Source organism: Stegostoma tigrinum, chromosome 1 (genome assembly GCF_030684315.1).
Source record: "Stegostoma tigrinum isolate sSteTig4 chromosome 1, sSteTig4.hap1, whole genome shotgun sequence".
Lineage (NCBI taxonomy): Eukaryota > Metazoa > Chordata > Chondrichthyes > Orectolobiformes > Stegostomatidae > Stegostoma > Stegostoma tigrinum.
In genome coordinates this window covers 97275694-97295630 of record NC_081354.1, presented here as the reverse complement: position 1 = coordinate 97295630, position 19937 = coordinate 97275694, and the positions used below count along the sequence as shown (strand labels likewise).

General features: G+C 41.8%; 1 protein-coding gene across 4 annotated transcripts in view; it reads right to left on the bottom strand.

The window, feature by feature from the left end:
- tbc1d1 (TBC1 (tre-2/USP6, BUB2, cdc16) domain family, member 1) overlaps window positions 1-19937 on the bottom strand; it is a 260206-nt gene that overhangs the window by 16452 nt on the left and 223817 nt on the right. The gene's annotated exons all lie outside the window — the stretch shown is intronic.

Below are 19937 nucleotides of genomic sequence, written 5' to 3'. Positions count from 1 at the left end.
GGTGGGAGCAAGGACAGGTTAGGGAGGCTGGGACGAGCTGGGCTGGTTTTGGGGTGCGGTGGGGCGAGGGGAGATTTTGAAGCCTGTGATGGTGACTGTAGCTCGTCATTCTTCTGCATCCTCTTCGCTATTTTTAATACTGTTGACCACTCATTTCTTTCATTGCCTTTCCTCCATGGTTCATTTTATAATGGTGCTTTCCAGAGGAGATGTTGAACTAAACTCCTGTCTGGCCCCTCAAGTGGACATAAAAAAATCCCATTTGTCAACTGCAAGAAGTATTGCTTTTCAATCCCCCCGTTGACGACAATGAATGATTTTTATTCTTTTAAGCACAAGATTAAACACTTGTCCTCCTTGATAGCTCTGAGACACTCAAAATGGGCAGTCCTGTGACCAATCTAACTACCCCCCTTTCTTTCTCTTCTATCAAGCTACACACAAATGATTATGGTCTAATGGTCTAGACTTATCTGCCTGGATGTGGCCACAGCACTTCCAGCAATGGCATCCCTGCTTCCTTCGCCAGCACCTCCCACCCCCAACAACCCCACACACAGGCACATCCATGCCCTCCCCGCCACACCTGAATTGTGAACATTTTGGGGTCATCTTCCTCCTCCTACACATTCTGTCTCTTGGTGACTACATCTACAGTGGCAAGTTCAGTTTCTGTCTGGATAGGGATGGGATTCAGTCGCACCTCTCCACCATTTCCCTCAATGCTGCCTCTGCTGTTCAATTGCCAGTTTAAGGCTAAGGGTTAAAATTCCTCCAAATTAAAAATGGGCAACAATCCCTTCTCTGCAGGTCTGATCCTTCCCAAAGCACAATCTGTTCCTCCTGATCCAGGTACCTCTGTCCAGGGTAGAGGAAAACAGATCATTTGAAATGTTAATGAATTCCTCAGTCTAACACTGAGCTTCAAACTCCTATCCACCGTCAACATGGTTTTCTTCCATCTTTCTTCCTGTCTTTACTGTCAATATGCTATTTCATTAAACTCTACTTTCTACCCAACCACATAAAATTCAGCTGTCCATAGCCTTATTTATCTACTCATCAACTGTCACAGCCAGTAGACATTACATTTTTTTGCCCCAACTAACTTTAAAAACTTCATCTTGAAATGCCTTGTCCTGCTCTGTTAACTTTTCTACAACCTTGTACTGATCTTGCACTCTGTAATCCAACAATTCTGGACTCGTGCGCATACCCTTTGTCTCCAAAGTCCGAGGAACATAGGAACAGGAGGCCATTTAACCTCTAGAGCTCGTTTCACCACTCAGCAAGATCATGGCTGATTTGTGACCCAAGCCCATATACCTGGCTTATGTCCATATCCCTGAACCACCTCTGCTTGACAAAAATTGATCTCTCAGATTTTAAAATCAACAACCACTGTTGTCTGTGGAAGATAGTACCGATCCTCTAGCATCCTTAGTGTGCAGAAGTGCTTCCTAACCTCTGCCCTAAATGGTCCTACCTTAATTCTCAGACTATGACCACTAGCTTTAGAATCTCCAATCAGTGGAAATACTTTATCTTTCTCTGCCCAGTCATTGCCTGTTAAAAACTTGAAATTTTCAATCAGATCACTCCTTAACCTTTTACATTCAAGAGAAGACAGGCCTAATCTGTAATCTGTCCTCATAACACCTGACGTCCAGTATCATTATTGTAAACCTACAGTGTACTCCCTCCAAAGCCAACATATCCTTCCTAAGGTCTGGTGCCCAGATCTGTTCAGTCTTCCAAGTCCGGCCTCACCAGGGTTTTGTCTGGCTGCAGCATAACTTCTAGATCCTTGTCCTCTAGATATAAAGACCAGCATTCCACTAGCTTTCTTGAATATTTTCTCCCGTTCGTGATATTTTAAAGATTTATATACCTGAACTCCCAAGTCTCTTTAGACATCCAGTCTATGTAACTTCATACCATACAGAAAATATCCTGATCTATCCTTTCTCAGTCCAAAATGAACTTGTTTACATTGGATATATCTGCTGTACACCTGCCAACGTTTTCCCATTTGCTATCACCCACGCTGTCTACGCTGTCATTTTATGTCATCAGCAAATTTGAGTATATGACTTTCCACGTCATTAACCAAGTTATTAATAAATAATTAATATTTGAGGCCCTAACATAAATCCTTTGGGACACTCCTAATTAAATCCTGCCAATTTGAGGACCTATCCAATATCCTTACTTTCTGTCACCTGCCACTCAAACAATTTCCCAGTCACATCAGTATTCATCTCACTACTTCCATTCCTTAACCTCTCCATCTGCTCTCCTCGAGGAACTTAATGGGCCATTTTTGGAAAGTGGATTTCTTGTTTCCTCCTGCAATGGGCTTAGGGTTAGGATTAGAGCTCAAAAATTTCAAATGGTCCCTGCAGCATCAAGATCCTGAAACAACCTCCTGGATCTCGATTTTTAAATTGTACCTGCTATCCAGTGCCTGACTTATCGGCTGTTCATCAACAGAAGGACTGTCTTCCCAATCCTGCCAATGTTGTCACAGGCAGATACATCTATGGCAGTTGAGCCAGATAACAGTACAAGTTCATCAGTTACATACATGCTGTATATGATGTTTTAATGTTGATCAGTGTGCTTTAATTTTAATAACATTTTATTTTGAGGGAAGCCCCATTTTTAAATTCATGCAAAATGGGATAACAAGAACATGCTTTAACTACATTTGCTTTGGGAAAGGAGAAAAAAAAAGTCAGCCTGTTAAATTTAGGCTTATTTTGTTAGTTTACGGTTTTAATATAGTGCCTTTGTACAAGTCATTTTTCACGACCCTCCTTGCAATTTGTTTTCGTGGTTAAGGTGGAGTTCACACTAGTATAAATAACAAATTATTCTGTGTGCGAACGCACCCTTCTCAAAACACATCTAGAACATTTGCTCTTTCATACACTGGACCTCTGCTCCATGTTGTTTCATGCTTATTAATTGCACCAGTTTATATATGTCTCAAACATTCATGTTTGTTAGTCTTTAATAACACACTAGTTGCTTCACTCCCAAGGATGTCTTCAGGATAAACATCATGGCAAGTTTATGGTCTGCCAAACCTGTGCTAAAGTACAATGCAATTTTCATCTTAAAGCTACTGGTGAAACATATTGAAACTGGGTGGGTGCAACTTTGTCAATAAATGTGTTTTATGATAATGAGTTCAGCGATATACTGGTTAAAGAATAAAGTTCACTGAAATATAGACTGTGTTCAATTTGGATCAATATTTTCCCCAAGCATCTCCTTTATTGCCATAAATGTTGGAAACTTTTGCCATTCCTGTATCCCAGTCAAGTTTATAAAGCAACATTATGAATCTCTGTCCTAAAATGTGACCTGGCTATACAATTCAGGGGAGAAACAGCTGTAAATAATACTCTTTTGCCTGCTGTCATTTCTGATTTGTCGATTGATTTATTTATTGTCACGTGCACCTTGGTACAAGATAGTGAAAAAGGTGCTGTACAGTGTCACCACTCTCTAGCACCACCTTAAAACACAAAATAAACCAAAACATTTTAAAGGTCAGGCTCATTTTTTTAGTATGACCTCTAGTACCTGTTCACAACATTCTAATTTTCTTCAAACAATTGTGATCTAAGGATGAAAATATTATGGTTAAAGAACACTTAAAAAGATTCTCAACTGTATAATTTTTGTTATCCCATTTTGTACTTGACACTACTCCCTTTTAAACAAGCACCGAGACTGCTGGAGAAACTAAGCAGGTCTGGCAGCACCTGTGGAGAAACAGAGTTAGTTTTTCAAATCTGGTATGTCACTTCTTCAGAACTCTCCCCTTTTAAACGGTGATGTGCCTTTGGGTTGCCCAAAGGCAGCAAGCTTGACATTGCATCTTTATTAGCTTCTCTTGGGGGTCAGCGCACTTTGCTTTCACTCCAGAAAACCTTGCAAATGACTTTTTACTGCAAAGGAAATACATTAATAATATTTTAAGGTCATCATCACACAGGGAGGATACCAAGCATGACCTTGGGCACAGCAGCTTCAGTTGACACGCGGGCAAGCAGGTTAATGCTAACAGCATTAAAAATTCAAGTACATGACAGCTTTAACCATCATTATACTTGATTTCAGTTCTAATAATTATCCACTGTCACTCAGACCAATGAAACGAGGAGAAACTGGAGGTTCAGCTGCGTTGAGATCAGCGGACCCGAGCTGGCCGAGATAAGATGACGGACGCCACATTACTTTGGGAGTCAAACTGTGCCAAATCTTCTGCTTGTTTTTAAAAGAGAAGTTCTCCTTGTTAACCAGGGAAACCTGTCCCAAGCACATTCTCCTCAATAAAGTCTGCAAGGCTGTTCATACCATTGCAAATTGGTAACACAAGCGTGGTCCTCAGAACATTTGGCAGTGATAGTGAATCAATGGATGACAAAGAAGAGGCGAGTATGTTTACTTTACTATCAGACAGGGATGTCAGCATTCAAAATGGACAGTCAATTCGAGAATGCAAACCAGAGAACAGGTCTATGGGTGCAGTAATGCAGTGGGGCAGCACAGTGGCTCAGTGGTTAGCGCTGCTACCTCACAGTGCCAGGGACCTGGGTTCAATTTCACCCTCAGGCAACTGTGTAGAGTTTGCACGTTCTCCCTCTGTCTGCGTGGGTTTCCGCTGGGTGGTCCGATTTCCTCCCGGAGTCCAAAGACCGCTAGGCCCGAAACATCAGCCTTCTTGCTCCTCTGATGCTGCTTGGCCCGCTGTGTTCATCCAGCTCTACACCTTGTTATTGCAGGTTAGATGAATTGGCCATAGGAAATGCAGGGTTACAGGGATAGGGTAGAGGTGTGGGCCTGGGTGCGATGCTCTTTGGAGGGTCCGAGCGGGTTCAATGGGCTGAATGGCCTGTTTCCACACCGTTGGGATTCTAGAAATTAAAGGGGTAGGGCCTACACAATTGTAGTCAGGTTCCTTGTGTAAACAGGTGGTACAATTGTAACTTTCTCACAGCGTAAGCTGAAGTGAATTTACAAACATTCCTGGTGTACAACAGGCGAGAGCGCTTCCTAGAGAGAACCGGGACAGTAAAACAGGAGGGACTGTTTCCCAGCCTGGCAGGTAAATGAAGGGAGACTGGCTTCTGCAGAGGCAACCATTAAACCATCAGCCTTGTCACAGTGAATCTTAGGCTGGAGACCTGAAACATCACCCACTGAAGTCTTGGCAGGAAATTAAGATGACCCTAAGTAAAATAACTGAGGAAAGGTGGGATCTGCCTGGAGCCTTTGACAATCAGAAGGAATGGTGAAACAGGTCAAACGGAAAGACGACAAAAGGATAGCAGTTTTATGCAAGTGTTAGCTTGGCATTTGCCTCTAAAGGGAAGTCAGAGGTAGAACGACTGACTCAGGAAACTGAATAATTGCAGCAGGAAGATCAGTTGCCAGGTGTTTTAAAGAGGCTAGTTTGTACTTCAGTGTTAGGAGCTGAAGAGACAGCTACCATAATGCAACTGAACAGCACATCTAGTCCCCGTACAGGTGTAATGTTCGTCAATGGACAGATGCTCAGGCAGGAAGTTAAAAAAAAATGGCTGACTCAGGAGCTGCTTGATACCAGAGTGGTGATAGGAAAAGTGATTTAACAATTTTACAGGGAAGTCAATCACACTCTGCGTAAGGTTGGGATGTTGGAATTTATAAAAGGGAAGCTGGACAGGCAACAAGTATTGGTGACTTGAGAGGAGCTAATATGAGAAGGAGGTGTGCTCCCCTATCAGCAAACGTATACTCCAGCTGCTTACATGCCTGCTCATTAAGGAAAATTTGCTGCATTAGTCATTCCCAGCAATCCACAAGCAAGACTGAGAAATTAAAAAAGAATGTTCAAGATGAAAAGAAAATGTTTAGCAGAAAGTAAGCTGAAAGGCAAGCAATTAGCTTAAGATGCTGCAGAAAACATAGAAATCTGTGAAATCTCGCCTTATGTATTTTATTGGGAAATGAATCTTCTACTGCAGATTTCCCTAAGGACCTGCAGTCACTGAACTAAATGTCAACTGTCCAGAGCCTGATCTGATATTATAGAATCCCTACAGTGGAAACAGGCTATTCAGCCCATCAAGTACACACTGATTCTCTGAACAGCATCCCACCCAGACCTATGTTATCCCTGTAACCCTGCATTTCCCATGGCTAACCCACCTAGTGCACACATCCTTGGACACGCTGGGAAATTTGGCGTGGCGTGGCCATTCTACCTAGCCTGCACATCTTTGGACTGTGGGAGGAGACTGGAACAAACCCACACAAACAGGGGAGAATGTACAAACTCCACACAGATATTCGCTTGAGAGATGGAATTAAACCCAGGTCCCTGGCACTGTGAGGTAGAAGTGCTAAACACTGAGCCACCGTGCTGCCCCCATTTGGAGGTCTATGCTTTTCTTGGTTATTAGATGTGATTTAACATGTATTTGTTTTATATTGGAGATTTTGAATGAATTTGAACTTTGATTTGCCCACCACAGCTCATGATCTGGAGATTTCTCCTGCACTTTGAGAGTGGGGCGATGAAAGTGTGGATGTGATTATTGAGTGTGCCTCTGTCAATTTAATAACGTGCAAATTCAAGTTGTGGGAAGTAATTGATGTTGGGGTGTTACTGTAGCATGGATACAACTTCCGCACTGGCTGAGGTCATCGTGAACTTCCTGACTTCTGAATACTGCCCCTTGAGTTGTAGTTAGCTTAAAGTTAAACTCATCACCAGTGTCGCTCTCCAACGAGAGAGCAGCCATATGATCCTCCGGGGCCAAGGCAACACCTATATTATAACTAACCCAGATAAAAAGAGAGTTGCAGTGAAATGAATACCGACTGAAAGATTATACCGTTCTGTCCCTTTAAGGAGCTGAGATAATGGGAACTGCAGATGCTGGAGAATCCAAGATAATAAAATGTGAGGCTGAATGAACACAGCAGGCCAAGCAGCATCTCAGGAGCACAAAAGCTGACGTTTCGGGCCTAGACCCTTCATCTGATGAAGGGTCTAGGCCCGAAACGTCAGCTTTTGTGCTCCTGAGATGCTGCTTGGCCTGCTGTGTTCATCCAGCCTCACATTTTCTTACCTTTAAGGAGCTACCTGCTGCTGTGAAAGGGTGAAATATATTAGCTTCAGAATGATTAAGGCTGGATAATCAAATTTGGATTTCCATTTTCTGGACGGAGTGAACTTCCAAATACTATTTTAATGTATGGGTGAACTTTTATCATTGAATAATAAAAGAATTTTTCACAATAAAGGTTTATTGGTGGAAATTGGTACTTTAGCGAAAAATGAAGAGTTTGGAATTTTGAAACAATGTAAGGGTAATTTAGAAAACAAAAGACTATTTTAAGGTACATCAAAGAATTTAAAACAAACAACAAATGCAAAGGATGCAGGTTCTTTTTAAACCAAAAAAAACAGCAAATGATCTTTGTTTGCCTTAGAAAAGAGGGTGGTAACGTAATTGTGTCCAATACTTTAGGCCCCAGCCTTTTATAATCATCATAGAATTATCTATTTTGATTGGCAACTGAAGCTGACTGCACATCTTTTACAATCTAGTTATAGATTAGGCATTGTAAAATTGTAAGCTTCTGAATTATCAGATGTTGAGATGAATCATCCCTTTCAGCTTGAAGCAGAATGGATCTTGTTTTTTTTAAGCCTGGCTAAGTGCACATTCAACAAGATTTCCAGCAGCTTTGAGAATGTGTCTACCAACTTTCAGAGTCACAGCACAGCGATAGACAAGAAACTTATAACCGCTTTGAGAAGGAAACAGATACAACCCACTAAGGCCATTTGCTATTCCCGGAAACACGCTCTCGAGAACAGGAGCACTGGTTTAAACATGCTAAATAACAAGTATCAGACATTTCAAAAATCACCAAACCAAGGCACAAATAATGAATTATATTAGGGTTTAAATTAAATAGTATGGATTCAACTGAAGAGAAAAACATTCAAAATTTGAAAAGAAAGGTCTAGGCAAGAATGTGAATGCACTTGGGACAGCGCAGGTGCGATTCACAAGACTTGTTCCCGGGATAAGGGACTTCAATTATGAGGCTAGATTGGTGTTGTTAGGACTGTTCTCTTTGGACGGAAGGAGACTGATGATGATGTTCTGATAGCAGCATTCAAAACTATGACTAGGCTGGGTGGAGTAGATAGAGAGAAACTGTTTGCAACCAGAAAAAGAACAAGAACGAGAGGGCAAAGACCTGAAGTGATTTGGAAAAAGAAAAAAAAAGAGAAGTGAGACAAAACATTTTCACACAATGAGTTGTTACAGTATGGAATGCATCGCATGGAAATGTAGTGGAGGCAGATTCAGTTCAGGCATTCAAGAGGGCAATGAACAATTATTTCATTAAAATAACGTGCAAGTAAATGTGACAAAGCTGGATATTGGCACCAGGAAGTGACATTCAAACAAACAGCTGGCTCAGATATGATGGGCCAAATGTCCCCTTCTGTGCCATAACACTTTAGTGCTTCAATTGTTCAGGGTAGTGACATACGCAATGATAGTCAAGGTGCAACAGGCAGGGATAAAAACAACAGTGTACCAGCAAATAGGTTAGATGAGAAATATATAATCAGTGGCTGTAATCATACAGATTGGAATAACCCGATTGGTAAAGGTAGTCTTAAGGAAAGGTCGATATAGTGCACTTAGTATTGTTCTCTTAGAACAAAAAATTGTGGAACCAATAGAGCTACAGGGTACAGGCTACTTTTAGTCTTGGTTATCTGTAATCAGGTAGGATTACTTTACAATTCCATAGTAAAATATTTCATCATGAGTGATCGAAACATATAGGAATTGCACATTCAGTTCAAGGGCAAGAAGGCTGGGTTAAATAAATGACTTAAATTTATATAAAGGCAATTAGATAGATATGAAGTGGACTCAAAAAAGAGATTAAAGTCAGCAGAAAGTAGTGGCAGGCATTTAAGGAGTTATTTCATAATTCTCAACAAATGCAGATCTTAATTAGAAAGGAAGACTCAATGAGGATGCCGACCATCCATGGCTGATTACGTTAGAGATAGCATCAAATTAAAAGGCATGCAGGACTGCCCAGGCTAACATGACTTGGATGGAGGCCAGAAGTTGAGAAAAGTTTAAAAACGAACAAAAGCTGACTAAAATAAAAGATTGTTTTTATATTTCTTTTTACTTTACTGAGTAAAATTTCCACAAATGTATGCAAAGGCACGGTAAGGGACTGGGAAATAAACTTTAAACAAGTACTTTGTAACCTGTCTTAATGCTAGAAGTCACCAAGACAGAAGATGACCTGAATGTAAAAACATTATCATTAAAGAAAATTAATTTGGAACATTTTTGGGATGAAAAGCTAACAAATCCCCTGGTTTGATTATGTGGATCCTGCACACTTCCCTGTCCCCAACCCACCTTCTCATAGAACATAGACCATTACAGCACAGTACAGGCCCTTCGGCCCTCTATGTTGTGCCGACCTGTCATACCGATCTGAAGCGCATCTAACCTACACTATTCCACATACGTCCATATGCTTATCCAATGACGACTTAAAATGTACATAAGTTGCCGAATCTACTACTGTTGCAGGCAAAGCATTCCATTCCCTTACTACTCTCCGAGTAAAGAAACTACCTCTGACATCTGTCCTATATCTTTCACCTCTCAATTTAAAGCTATGCCCCCCTCGTGCTCGCCATCACCATCCTAGGAAAAAGGCTCTCTCTATCCACCCTATCTAACCCTCTGATTACTTTATATGTTTCAATTAAGTCACCTCTCAACCTTCTTCTCTCTAATGAAAACAGCCTCCAGTCCCTCAGCCTTTCCTCGTAAGACCTTCCCTCCATACCATGCAACATCCTAGTAAATCTCCTCTGCGCCCTTTCCAAAGCTTCCACATCCTTCTTATAACACAGCGACCAGAACTGTACGCAATACTCCAAGTGCGGCTGCACCAGTTTTGTACAGCTTCACCATAACCTCTTGGTTCCGGAACTCGATCCCTCTATTAATAAAAGCTAAAACACTGTATGCCTTCTCAACAGCCCTGTCAACCTGGGTGGCAACTTTCAAGGATCTGTGTACACGGACACCGAGATCTCTCTGCTCATCTATACTGCTAAGAATCTTACCATTAGCCCAGTACTTTGCATTCCGGTTACTCCTACCAAAGAGCATCACCTCACACTTGTCCGCATTAAACTCCATTTGCCACCTCTCAGCCCAGCTCTGCAGCTTATCTATGTCTCTCTGCAACCTACAGCATCCTTCGTCACTATCCACAACTCCACCAACCTTAGTGTCATCTGCAAATTTACTAACCCATCCTTCTACGCCCTCATCCAGGTCATTTATAAAAATGACAAACAGCAGTGGACCCAACACCGACCCTTGCAGTACACCACTAGTAACTGGTCTCCAGGATGAACATTTCCCATCAACTACCACCCTCTGTCTTCTTTCAGCAAGCCAATTTCCGATCCAAACTGCTATATCTCCCACAATTCCATCCCTCCGCACATTCTCCCACATTTGTTGAAGGAGGTGCTAACATTAGCTGGCCATGACAGATGCCAGGGAGTGTTGACATTTCTGTTGCTGAGGTCTTTGCATTCTGTCCACAATGGTGTCAACCCATGTAGGGATGCCCACTGCAGGAGGTGGGCTCAGGACAGACCGCAGGCGAGGGGAAATCCCTGTCCTGGGGAAATGCCCAGCAGTGGAAGTGCTGGGGGTGCTGGTTTGTCAGATCTACAAATCGGTGAGTTTTTGGTTGGGTGGAAGACTAGGCTGCATGGTTCCAGAAAACAATTTCCAACAGCAGGCACAGGTGAGATTCCTGGCAACTGTCATTGCGCCACTTTGCAATGTCATGGACCATAAACCTGTGTTCCTCCAGATAAGGCACTGCACCATCTAATGTTGGCATTCACAATAAGCAGCCTTGACTACATGATGCAATCCATTATTAAATAGGCACTAGTTGAACATTTCGAAAATCAAAATATAAACAAGCAGTAGGTAATAGCGAGAAAGCACTTGGTGCATCCATTAGAGTTCTTTGGGGATGTAATGACCACTGTGGATACAGGAGTAAAAGTAGAAGTAAAGTCACTATTGTCGCTATAGTGTTATGGGACCATAGGGCTGCTCTCTCATTAGGAAGGTGACTACTTTAACATGAGGGTGAGAACACCTCAGGCAAGGGGGGAGTTTGAGATTGGCAGTCCTTCATGGTAACCACAGTCAGTGTAGGAATCCTGTGGTACAAACAGGTTTGGGTGTTCTTGTACATGAAACACAAAGTGAACATGGACATAAAAATGAGTTAATTGGACAGGTAAATGGGACATATGCCTTAAACTGTTTCACAAGGTGATGGGGAGACCGCACCTAGAATCCTGTTTTCTGAAGAAAGGTCCCAATCCGAAAAGTCAACTTTCCTACTTCCCTGATGCTGCCTGGCCTACTGTGTTCTTCCAGCTCCACACTGTTATCCTAGAATCCTGTTTACTGTTTTGGTCTTGTTTTGGAAGGGGTTTACCTACTAGGAGGCAGTTGAGAGACCATTCTTTAGGCTGATTCCTGGAAAGAAGCAGTTGTCCGATGAGGAAAGGTTGAATAGTTTGGGCCTGCACACATTTGAGTTGTGAACAATGAGGGATAATATTGCCAAAACATGCTAAAGATGCTGAGAAGATGTGACACAATGGGTACTGATTTTATCGATGTTGAATTCACATGTCAGCATCTTCTAATGGATTCAAACCCCAAGACAGCATTATGGAGGTAGTGACATGACCAGCACTCCACCACCTCCCCCTTACAATCTCATGGTACTGAAACCTCTGTTGGAGATCCGCATAACCTTTTAGAAATGGCATAAAAAGGTTAGAAGTGGCAATTTATACCAATTCTCCAAACATTTGACAATCTCCCAAAAGCGTATCAGAAAATCAAGATCCCACCCTCGTGGAAATTCAAAGTTGGGGGATGTTAGAGATTGGGCAAAGAGATGGGAGGTGATAACACGTACAAAGACTAACAAGTATAAATTTTACAATAGGATATGACTTCTCCATTTAAAGCACACAGATCAAATAACTTTGACATTCAGTATATAGGTCAGTTCATTAGATTTGACAAGGAAATTCTAATGCCAACTAAGATATCAAATTCTTTGCATGTTGTGCAAAGACTGAGTTGCTGTTCTACATAAAACCACAGGCTCCAATCTAAAAGCGACCTGCGGTCAATGTTACACCCTGCATTATTTAACGACTAGAGAATTATAAACAAATACTTGTTAGTGACAATTCATAACACTAGGCCAAAATATTAACAGCATAAAAAGACTTTTGCATTCCCATCTGAAAGGTTGGCAATGCAAGCAGATTGCTTACTAAAATAAAGTCATTGATAATAGAATACCTAACTTTCTTTACAACCGTGTTTGATTAGTTTAAATACTCCAAATACTCCTGAAAATGACAGTGACGGAAATCCCCTGGCTACAGTTTCCACCAGTTACACTTTTCACTATTAGTCGTGCCCAAACCACATGCACTTCCATCATGTGCGATCTTAACCTCTTTGCCTGCCATTCCAGTGCCCACATTTTATTTGAGCAGTTCAGGTTTTTCTAGCCCTAGGATCTTTCTTATAGTACCCATCAAGATCACGGTAGACCTGTCTGTGGCTCCATTTCCACCTTCTTCTGTGTCTCCCATGACGATCAAAAACTTGCCTAACTCAGCTTGGGATATCTTCAACAAACAAGGCTCAACTCAATTCTATGGAAGAGAATTCCAAAGAGAAAATGAGCTAAGGGAATAACTTCCTCATTTCATATTAGCTAAACAGTTAGAGATTGTACAGCACAGATGTTTGGTGGATGTGGGTGCGCTTGTGAATGAATCGCAAAAGGTGAATATGCAGCTGCAGCTGGCAATTTCACAGCAATGCTTTAATTGTGCATGACATTTGTGAAACCACTTCCAGAGGACTGTGTACAGTATTGGCCTGTTTATTTAAGGAAGGATGTTAACGCATTGGAAACAGTTCAGAGAAGGTTTACTGAACTAACACTTGGAACCAATGGTACGTCTTAGATGGAAAATTTGGATAGGCTAGGCTTGTATCTGTTAGAAGAGTAACAGGCAGCTTGAATGAAACATAAAAGACCCTGACAGGACGGATGGGGTAATGAAGTTTTCTAACTTAGAATTAGGGATCACTGTGTAGAAATAAGGTTTCCCAACTTAGGGGAGAGATGAGAATTCTTTTCCTCCCGTGGTTGTGAACCTTTGGAACTCTACTCCTGCCGTCTTTCCAGAAATGGAAGCCTTTGAATATCTTAAGGGCAGAGGAAGATTGATTTTGATAAGAATGAGTGAAACGTTAGTGTAGGTTGGTGATAACATGGAATAATCAGATCAGCCATGATCTTACTGAAAGGCAGAACTGGTCTGAAGGGCCAAACAGCCTATTCCTGCTCCCAACACATATATGCATCTCTGCTTTATGTTGGAGATATTTTATTTTGTGTCCCCATAAGGGAAAATATCCACCCAGAAATCAACCTGGTCAGCTCCTCAGAATCTTCTAAGGGTTATTAAGATCACCATCCACTATTCTATGCTCCAGTAAGCATAGACACAATGGTACCTCAAGAAAATTTCTTCATTCCAGGAATCAGCCTAGTAATCCTTCCATGAACTGCTTCCAATACGTCAGGAGATCAAAACTGCTTAGCGTTCCTCTAGGTAAGGTCTCACCAATGACTACACAGTAGCAGCAGGACTTCCTTATTTTTATATGGCAAGCCCCCCTGCAATAACGGCCACCAACTGGTCTGCCTAATTATTTGCTCTACCCGCATACTAAAATTTGTGTACAAGGGCACCCAGATCCCTCCACACTACAGCATTCAGCAATCTTCATATGGATACTACTCCACTTTTCTATCCATATCATCATTGGTTTGCAATCTTAAGGAAATACACAAGGGTACACAGTTGTACAGCATGGAAACAGACCCTTCAGTCCAACTCGTCCATGTTGACCAGGCACCCTAAATTAATCTAGCCCCATTTGCCAACATTTGACTTATATCTCTCCAAAACCTTTCTATTCATATACCCATCTGGATGGCTTTCAAATGGTGTAACTGTAACAGCCTCCACCACTCATTCCACATAAGCACTACCCTCCGCATGAAAACTGTGCCCCTTAAACCCCTTTTAAATCTTTCCCCTCTTACCTCAAACATATGCTCTCTAGTTCTGTACTCTCCTATCCTGGGAAGACGCCATGGCTATTCACCCTACCCACTCCCCTCATGATTTTATAAACCTTTGTAAGGTCACCCCTCAGCCGACAATGCTCCAGGGAAAGTAGCCCCAGCCTATTCAGCCTCTCCCTATAGCTCAAACCCACCAACCCTGGCGACATCCTTGTAAATCTTTTCTGAATCCTTTCAAGTTTTATAACTTTCTCCCTAGAGCAGGGAGACCAGAATTGAACACTATTCCAAATGCAGCCTAACCAATGCCCTCTACAGCCACATTGCCTCCCAACTCCAATACTCAATGCACTGACCAATAAAGGCAAGAGTGCCAAACGCATTCAACACTATCCCGACCACCTGTGACTCGACCTTCAAGGAACTATAACCATGTGCTCCGAAGTCTTTTTGTTTGGCAAAACTCCCCAGGACTTTAACATTAAGCTTATAAGTTGAGCTCTGATTTGCCTTTCCAAAATGCCACACCTCACATCTATCTAATATGTACAAAGCAAACACAGACAAAAATGTCATTTGTAGCATTGTTGTCTTGTTAATCACAAAGTTTAGCAATGAGTTACGTATCAGTCTTTTTGGATGAGTTTCTGAGGAACGTTAAAATCTCTCATCAACATGGATTGTCCAACGTAAATGAAACTGCTAATTTTAACAATCTTGATGATAAATATTGAGGAAGAGATTTATGGCAGGAGCACCTTTGACCTGTTAGTTAGGTGTTCCATGCCATGAACCAAAATGGGTTTCTGTAAGTGTTACAAAGCAAAGTTTGGACTGTCCAGCAGTAAATTAGAACAATTCCTTTTGAAAAGTAGTCATGGAACAATCACCTATGAAGCTCAGCCAAGTATGCTGGTTTGGCTCAAGTTACAGGTCAGGGAACTGGAGCTGTACACTCCTCCCATTGCATGCCCACAGTTTGACCCTGTTTCTATGGCAGCATGCAGCGTAGGGACTGGCATAAATCAGCATACTTTCATATGCAGCACTGTATCGGAGTACTGAGGAATGAGAATATAAGGTGCACTTTGTAATTCTACTGAAATTGAACTTTTGCTTTTAATAAGTAATAGAACAGTACTGATGAATTCCACAGGCCGTACCCATGTGATACTCAAGAGGAACAGCAGCCAGAATCACATCCTTGTCTGAAATGGAGAGAGCTGAAAGTTGGGCCAGCTCTTCACACTGAGCAGTTTGGCAAGAGAGTCGAATAGAAACTGGAAACAGCTCTTCTCCACCAGAGGATGCATTAACAAAGTTGTTGAATTATTAATTTTTGACAGCCTCGCATTCCTATCTAGCAGTAGGGACATTGTGTGGGTTTTCTTCCCCAGCACTTTTTGATGCAGGCCTTCAACATTAACATTAAATCCTGCCAGGAACAGCAGTGCATTGGAAAATGCTGACTCAGGTTTCCTGTATTTGGCAAAGATTGAGGAAGGATTTGTAGTTAGGGCCAATGTTGCCAACATTTGTAGCAAAATCTTAAACTCTGGTCCAGAAAATCCACAGAAAGGCATGTACACTGGGATACAGCCAGTCAAGCGCGGCGCCAGGACAGGAGGGTGGAGGAGTAAAGAGTGACATGAAGCTGACCTCTCATGGTTTCCAGGCAGAGCAATTCCTAACCCTATCCATTCTGTATAGAAGTTATTGTTGCCACCAGACCAGGAAGAGCGAACAAGGGGTGAATACAGCTTCTGATTTCCAAGCACTGCCTGTCAACATACACAAAGCTGAGTAATATTTAGGCTTGGCTTGATAAATGGCAAGTAACAGACAATGTGCACCTTTCAAATCAGACAGCTTATCACATTCACTTTTATATTCAGTGGCATTATCATTGCTGAATGCATCATTATCAACACAAATTGAACTGGGCCAGTCATGCAAGTACAGATAGGTCAGAAGCTAGGAATTCTGTGGCGAGTAACTTCTTGACAGCCCAACGTTTGCAAGGCTCAATTCACCCTATCCCTGGCTCGTTTGAGTCTTGGTCCAACAGAACTCAAGGGGACTAATACACCTCAGAATAAAGCAGTTCCTTTCATTTGCAACTCAGCCACCTCCTTAAACATTCACTCCCTCCATCACCAATACATTTGGGTAGCATCTACAAGATGCACAGTCTTTTTGAAATTTCTAAGTAAGTAGTATAAAAGGAATATTGGAAAGTATACCGTCAGGTCCTAAAGACCACAACAGCAGAAGTAGAGATAACACAATGTGGAGCTGGAGGAGCACAGCAGGTCAGGCAGCATCAGAGCAGCAGGAAAGCTGACTTTTCGGGTCGGGACCCTTCTTCAGAAAGGCTTTGCAGTGGGTTTATAGCTCACTCAGAGATAGTAAGAACTGCCGATGCTGAAGTCAGAGATAACACAGTGGGGAGCTGGAGGAGGCAGCAGGCCAGGCAGCATCAGAGGAGATCCACGCTGACTCCATCATCAGCAGTTCTTAATACCTCCAAGAGCAGAAGTAAGACTCTTTGCCCATCAATTCCGCTTCAATGTTCAGTGAGACCATGGTTGATCTAGCAATTCACCGCTCCACTTTTCTGCCTTTTCCTTGTATGCCTTGATTCTCTTGAATATATTTGATGACTCTGCCTCAACTGCCCTCTGTGGTAAAGAATTCCATAGATTCACTGTTCTCAGAGAAGAAATCCCTCCTCATCTCTGCCTTAAATGTGTGACTGCTTATTCTGAGACTCTGCCCTACGGTTCTTGACTCTTAGAAGCAGAAAGCTTGCCACATCTACCCTGTCAAGTCCCCTAAGGTTGTGTTTGTATCAATAAGGTCACTTCACATTCTTCAAAACTCCAATGGATACAGGGCAAACCTACTCAGCGTCTACACATAGGACAGGCTCTCCATTAATCTAATGAACCAGCTCCGCACTGCCTCTGGATGCTTGTTTTTGGTGATTCATGAACGAGGACTCCCAGATCCCTCCGTGCTATCACCTTCTGCAGTCTTTCACCATTAAATAATATCCAGCTCCTCTATTCTTCCTGCCATAGTGCATGATCTTATGTATTTCCAGATATACACACACCCAACACACTATTCTCTATTAAGGCATGGTAGCTCACAGCACCAGGGTCCCAGGTTTGATTCCACCCTTGGACGACTGTCTGTGAGGAGTTTGTACGTTCTCCCAGTGTCTGTGGGGGTTTCTTCCGGGTGCTCCGGTTTCCTCCCACAGTCCAAAGATGTACAGGCTAGGTGGTTTGGCCATGTTAAATTGGCTGTAGTGTTCAGGGATGTGTAGATTAGGTGGGTTATAGGGGAAAACGGTCTGGGTGGGATGCTTTGAGGGTTGGTGTGGACTTGTTGGGCCGAACAGCCTGTTGCCACACTCAAATACTGAAGTCGTCAGTAAGCGATATGAATATGCTCTCCTTTTTTTAAAAAGGGATGGGCAATGAACAAACCAGCCACCAACACTGATGTACACCGAGTGAATAAAACAAAAAATAGCCAAGGAATAGAACAAATGAGTAGGGAAGCTATGTTGGAACAGTTGGAATGCAGCATATAGTTCTGGTCACTGCATTGTAGGAAAGATGTAACTGCTGTGGAGGATACAAAAGAGATTTTCAAGGATGTTGTAATATTGAAAACGCAAACAAAGTGTAAGGGTTGATACGCTGACATCATTGTCATTGGAACAGGAGAAGAATGCAGGGTGAATATTGATAACCACAACAGAAACATCAAACACCAAGAGTCATAGATTTAAAATAATTGGTAGAAGGATTAGAGGGGAGACAAGGACATGTTTTCAGAGGGAGGCAGGAATCTGGTATTCGTTAAGCTAAAAAGGTAGTAGAAGTAGAAACTCCTAGCACCTTTAAAAAGTATTTGGAGGTCTGTTAGAAGAGTTATAACTTGTGGGTCTGCCGAAACAAATGCAGGAAGGGCAGATTAAGTTGGATGTTTCTGTGTCATGGACACAATAGTCTGAGCAGCTTCCTTCACTAATGCACGTTTCCTATTTCTCCCACTGATTTCTGAACTTCCCAACTAGAAAATCATCTCTTCATAAAACTAGCATCTCTGAAATCTCTTTTCAGAGAAAAAGTCAGTAGTTTCTGAAAATAACAGAAAATTATCAAGACAAAGCAGCTGAATGGCAGAGGGAAAAAAACACAGATTTTGGGTGGGTCCTTCATCAGGCACTGTCAAGATAAGAGAAGCCCCATTTTGACCCCACCCTTTATTTTTTCCTTGCTGTGGGGAAGCACCTGCCCTCCAGTTCTAACTTCCTCATAAGAGCGACAACTGCGACTACGATTTCACCAAGGGGTGAACCATCAGCATGAACCACATCCTATTATGTGGCACTGCGATGAATTCATTCATTGCCACACACCATAGGTTCAATCACACTTTCCTGATACCAATCATTGTACTTGCTGTATTTACACTTCCATTGCTTCAAATACTAATTAAACAAAAATCAATAAACTAAAAAAATACAAACGAGCATTGAACATCAGCATTGTCAACTTCACTAAGAAACTAAAACGTCTGCTGGCATGGCAGATTAGTATATTTTTGCTTCAAATTTATTTATTCCTTTCTGCCCACCACATTATCTGGATACTCATTTTAGTAACTATCAGCATGCAAATCTACATCAGTAGCCTCATTTAGCAATGTTCCTGTTGCAAAAACCTTCTGAGCAGAAAATCCACATGACAACATGACAGTGTGCTTACTGTACATTTTACTCCAGATTCTCCACAGGCTGATAGCATACTTAACATCTGAAACTAGATTTGCCACTAACACACAATAACTGTACACGTTTCTATAGGAACAATGCAATGAATTAACAGAACATGCACTTCAGAGGTTGAGGAATTCCCTGATACATTTGGTACATCTTTTGTAGTACAGCCTTAGGCGTCACATTTGACACAGGCTCTGTCCTTGCACGCTCCATTAATTGATGTGGAGTGATAAATTGTGTGAGCCAAAACATGACGTTTGATGCAAATACATTTGTGTAGGAATTCAAAAATTAGCAAACTTTGCTCCACATTGTAATTTCATTTCTAATCACACAAGGTTTCAACTTGGTTTTCATTTCCTCAGGCTGTAGAAGTTATAAAACATCTTGGCCTTCAATTAAACTCCTTAGTTTTCCTACTTTATAACAATGGTTATAGTGAAGACTGGCAGCTTGTCTTAATATCAGTCAAACATCAATCATTTTTTGATTAGCATTTCATTTTATCAGCAAACCAATTAGCCTACACATTTTCTCTTAGGAGTGCTATTCTAACTCCTGAGTTTCAAGCCTTGTAACTGATATGAGAAAACGTATTTGCATCTGTAAGGGTTCTATTAAACAGGTACTTCATTCCTCAGTCGAACAGAACATTCTCATTACTCAACCTGTATTTTGTCAGTAGTGCGGTACTCAAGAATAATCTGGAAAAAATATGTAAGGTGTCTTACTGGGCACATGCTAATTCTTTGCTTTACCAATATAAAGCTAATCCTAACGTACAGTTCACTCATTAGTAAAGTCAACCATGACCAATAAATGT